Raw genomic sequence first — 5683 nt, forward strand, 5'->3', positions numbered from 1 at the left:
CTTCCTTCCTTCCTTCCTTCCTTCCTTCCTTCCTTCCTTCCTTCCTTTCTTTTGACAAGTTTTCACTCTATTGCCCACAGTGAATACAGTGGCATAGTCATAGCTCACTGCAGCCTTGAGCTCCTGGGTTCAAGTGATCCTCCTGCCTCAGCCTCCTGAGTAACTGGGACTACAGGCACATGGCACCATGCCTGGCTAATGTTTTTTACTTTTTGTAGGAATGCAGTCTTGCTATGTTGCCCAGGCTGGTCTTGAACTCCTGGCCTCAAGGAAGCCTCCCACCTTGTCCTCCCAAAGTCTTGGGATTACAGACATAAGCCACCTTGTGCGGCCACATACACCTTCCCTTTAAACAGAGAATTCAAATACCTCCTAAGCACGTCCCTTTGGAAAGCTTGCCTCCTAAGTCTCCTGCAAATTTGATTCATTTGTGGGCAGTGGGCCTTATGCTATCCATTGTTATAAAGTCTTGCTTTATCATTACTACTGAAGAGAAAAATACTGAATTTTGGCCTTTGCATTTGAACTCTTTTCTAGGACCCTTAAGCCTAGTGAATGGAAACCTGAAGTCAACCTGGCTACCCTGTCTTTTTGCAGTGTCCCTAGAGCAGACCCTCAACCAGGAGTCTAGGGCAAGTAGTTTATCTCCAAGGAGAGGAGAGAAGCAGGGATGTGGGACAGGGAAAAGAAGAAACCAATAAAAGGTATGTGCTATGGATTGAATGTTTATGTCCCCCCTAAATTTATTTGTGGACGCCCTAATCTCAATGTGACAGTATTAGGAGGTGGGGTCTTTGGGAGGTGACTAAGTCATAAAGGTAAAGCCCTCATGATGGGTTAGTGTCCTTATAAGAAGAGATGGGACACATGAGAGCTTGCTTCTGTCTCCCCGATGAGGACAGAACAAGAAGGACCATCTATGAGAGAGAAAGAAAGTGAGCTCTCACCAGGAACCAAACCAGCTAGCACCTTGATAGTGGACTTCGTGGCCTCCACAACCATGAAAAATAAATGTCTGCTGCCTAAGCCCCCTAGGTCGTGGGATTTTTGCTATAGCAGTCCACGCCAGGACAGAATGCTATTAAGCATTTTGCCATTGAAGGCAACTGGTGCTCAGTGAATCTGGGGAGCTCTGAGAGACTTTCTGGAACTTGTACCTCTCATAGGGTGGAGAGGGAGCTGGGGTATCTATCCACCAACTCAGGTCAGTGGTTGAAGGTTGCTGGGGCTGGGCAGGGTATTAATTTGCTGGTTCTCTGGCTTACTGAATCTCGAGAGTCAGGGAAAGGCCCAGAGATGCAGGTGCTGGCGTTGTCCATCCAAGGCTCTGGCTGAGGAGATGGGCAGGCCACTGTTATATCTGCTCAACTTCCCCGTCACCAACTCATCATGACATGCAGTTAATTTTCCTTTCTAAGAATTTGCAAGGTATTTCGTAGGAAGGCTTTCTAAATTCCCTACTCTCATTCTGCAACATCATCTCCTAACTAAGACTGGTGGGTGGGTGTGTGTGTCTATATATGTGTGCAATATATGCCTCTTCTCTTTCTCACATACGCAGTGAGTTGTATAATACAAGTCAGGCAAATATCGTCACATGACGTTTGTCTGGAAAGATCCTTCTCGCCGGAGGCCCTTCCCTCCCACTTCAGCCAGGTACCTCCTACTCTTCCTTCCCGTGTTAGCTCAGTCATCACTTCCTTGGTGAAGTCTTGCTAACCTTCCTTCCTGGCTGGGCTCATTCTTACTAATATATGCTCTCAGCACAACATATGTCTCTCTTTTGCAGTACTTATTGGTGCTGTGATTTTTGTTTTTATATTCCCTGGACAGTTTGTTGTAACCTCTTGTTACATCACAGTGACCCTTAATATCTGAAGACATGCAGGATTTTTGATTTTCCTTTATAGGGGTTTGAGGGAAGAAGCAGAAGGTAGAAAGGTGAAGCTGGAGATGACCATGACGTAGAAAACCAAGGAAATTACTGCTAGGTGTATTTGTCCATGTACATGAGTGATATATGTCTGCTGCCTTTGTCACGTGTGCACTGTATGTAGGTGAGTCCTTATATGACTATTATAATATGGCTGTGTGAGTGCCGTGGGGTGGGGCACCATACTGTAAAGTGTACTTATCTGTTGTGGATTTCGTTATCTTGGAAAGCACTAACCCAATCAATTGAACTGAGCAATTTCATTCTGCTTACATTTACTCCTTTGTTCTTCCCAACTTTGTCTCTTTTCTGCTCGCTCCTGGCTACCTTCTATCCTAGAATATCTTTACAATACTTTAATACTTGAAACCCCAAAAGTTATATGCAGGAAACTATGACACCGATTAGGAATCCTGCTTTTCTTCCATGTAATTAGATAAACATACACTTGGGCTGCAAGGCACCATATGTCCCATCTTTCCAGGAGCAGACTGGCAGTGAGGGATACCCACCCACGCCCGTGAGCTCCCACCACTCCCTGCATCCTGGAGACAAACATTTGAGCATTTTTCCCAAGGGCTCCCCTGGCAGCCAGAGACCATTGTGCCATGCTAAAGGCAGGCCAGGAGCTCATGAGAGTCGATCGCATGAGGAAGAGCCCTCAGCTAATGTCCCTAATGGGACAGGGTGTATAGATCTCCAGCTGCCTGCCCCTCTGCAGGGGTACCACTGAGGCATGGTCAACACTGTCTATTGTACTTTCCCTGAAGGCTGAGCCGCACTGCCCCCAGGATCACTTGCTTCCTAATGCACCTTTTATTGGCTTTCGTATTCCCTTCTCTGTCTCCTGCCCATGTTTCCAGGGATCCCCTTCCAAAACAAATGGTGAACTTTGAATCTTTGTCTCAAGGTGTGTTTCTGGGGAAACCCAGGAAGAGGAAAGCAATTTACATCAACAAAAGGCCTCACTGGTTCAGCAGTTATCTGGCATCTTTTACTTGGTGAATGCGACCCGTCCTCAAAACCATAACTGCCATCAGTCCTGTTATTTTCCACCTGCTACTTTGTTATGGTTCTTCCAACTGCTACTTTGTTGTGTTCTTCTTAGCATGGGATGATTTTTAGAATATCCTGAACTCATGGAAAGAAACTGTCATTCCCCTAAATGGAATGAAAACCAGGATTTCCATCTAAGACCTTGCAGACTCACTTCCATCCCTTGAGGTTCAGTCTCTGCCTGGGGATTTCTCGCTAGTTATTGCTGCTGCCTCCTCTGGCCTCTAGAAAGTGACTGCTCTCTTCACCACTCTGGTCCTCAGAATTCCCCAACACCTAGCTGAAGTCAAGCGGGATATTCTGACAGGACTTTTATTCTGACAGAACTTTGCAAATGTTCCCCTATTGGTGGAGTGCTTTTGACCCATGACCTCAGTGTCCCTTCATTCCCTCGACACATATCTAATGGGCATCGCTGTGCCAGGTATTGCTCTAGAGGCTGGGGAGAAAGCTGTAAATAAAAGATATCAAACTCCTGCCTTCTTGGGCTCGAAGTAGGATGAAGCTGTAAGGGAGATTAGGGACTGTTGGGTGGTGCAATTTTAAATAAGATGGCCAGGAAAGGCTCAGCAGGAAGGTAACCCTGGAGCAGAATCCTGCAGGCAGTGAGGGACACACAGGTATCGAAGGGGAGAGCATCTCCAAGAGCGGGAAGAGTGAGTGCAGAGACTCTGGGTGGAGGTGCCTAGTCAGTTCCGGGCAAGGGAGGACGTCATTGCAGGTGGAGTGTGGTGAGCAGGGATGACAGTCTAGGAAATGGGTCAAGTGGAAATAGGAGACCTGATTAGCAGGGTCTTGTAGGGCCTGAGGAGGATGCTGCCTTTGTACTCCAAGTGAAGAGACGTCAGTGCAAGACCTGAGCAGAGCAGTGGGCTGCTCCACTGCAGGATTTAAAGAGAGTACCCGCACTGAGACTCTACCACAGGGAAGAAGGGTGAAAGCAAGGAGACCCCTTAGGAAGGTAACGCAGGATGGTGTTTGGAGCAGGGTGTAGCTGGAGAAGTCACCAAAAGTGGCCCCGTTGTGGTTGTATTTTGGAGGACGGTTGCTTCAGGATATGCATTAGAAAATGCATGAGAAGCTTACTGGCTAAGTGAGCCCTGCTCTTGCTAATGGGCAGGCGAAACTGAGGCTGGGGTTGAGAACATCCACTGGGCTTTGGGAGACCTGGGGTCCAGTCCCAGTTCGGCTCTTACCAAAGATTTTGGTGACATGATTTGAGTCAAAACAATTGATTGCTTTGAGTTTGTTTTCTCACATACTAGATGAGAAAGGTCACTTGGATTTCAAAAACCCCGTGGTTCTTTCTCATTAGCAGCATCATGAATAAGGCCAAACAAGCCTTTGGAATCTGTCACTGCTACTGGGATTATCTGCAGTGGCAGAACACTGCTGACACTATAGCCTTCCACAGCAACTCTACACCAGTAAATTGGAAAACCTAGAAGAAACTGATAAATTCCTATAAACATACACCCTATCAAGATCGAAGCATGAAGAAATACAGAACTGGAATAGACCAATGACAAGTAACAAGATATAATAGAAGCAGCAATGAAAAAGTTTGTAGGGGCCAGGCTCATGCCTGCAATCCCAGCAGTTTGAAAGGCCGAGGAGGGCAGATCACTTGAGGCCAACATGATAAAACCCAGTCTTTACTACAAATGCCAGAGGGAAAAAAAATTAGCTTGGCATGGTGGTGCACGCCTGTAATCCCAGCTACTCGGGAGGTTGAGGCACCAGAATCATTTGAACCTGGAAGGTGGAGGTTGCAGTAAGCCAAGATCACCCACTGCACTCCACCCTGGACAACAGAACAAGACTCTGTTTCAAAAAAAAAAAAGTGTATAGAGATAAAACATTAGCCATACAAAGCCCACATTTAGTCTTATCTATTTTTAAAGACCCCAGTTTTGGAGAAGGTAAAGAACTAGAGAAGAGACCAAGGGAATGTGGGAATAGGGGCCCCTGAAAACCACGTCTTACAAAGTGGGAGATAAGAGATCACATCTCTGGTGGATGGGACAAGAAATCGAGATTGAAGAATGTTTGTCGACATGCAAAGGTTACCAACAGAAGAAAAGAATAGAGGGAGAAACCTCTGCGGAGAGAGTAGAGGGAGATGGGCTGTGGTGTAAGTGAGCAAAACCCTTGTGGGTTGATAAACAAAAAAATCAGTGTCAAAGTCTATGATGTAGAGGTGTGTTGGTGGCCGCATGAGTAACCACAACCAGAATAGGTCAAAGTGATCGTCTCTGGGGAGTGGGCTGGGCCCTGGGCTTTTCCAGACCTACACAGAGCTCTGAGAGATTCGAAGAATGATACAAGAGATAATCCCGGCTAACATCCTTCGGTGCTCACTGACTTCCAGGAATGGTGCTGTGTACTGTCCACGGCATTACGTCCTGATAAACCCACCATAAATTGAAACTATTGTAAGTCAAAAATGCATGTCATACCCCTAACCTACTGAACATGATAGCTTAGCCTAGCCTACCTTAAACATGCTCAGAAAACTTACATTAACCTACAGTCAGGCCAAATCATCTCACATAAAGCCTCTTTTGTAATAAAGCCTTGCATATCTCGTGCACCTTATTGAATACAGTACACGGTAGAGCACAGCATCGGTGGTTTGCCTTCGTGATCGCTTGGCTAGCTGGGAGCTGGGGCTTGCTGCTGCTGCTCAGGAGT

This window comes from Colobus angolensis, unplaced genomic scaffold (genome assembly GCF_000951035.1).
Source record: "Colobus angolensis palliatus isolate OR3802 unplaced genomic scaffold, Cang.pa_1.0 Scaffold42, whole genome shotgun sequence".
NCBI lineage: Eukaryota > Metazoa > Chordata > Mammalia > Primates > Cercopithecidae > Colobus > Colobus angolensis.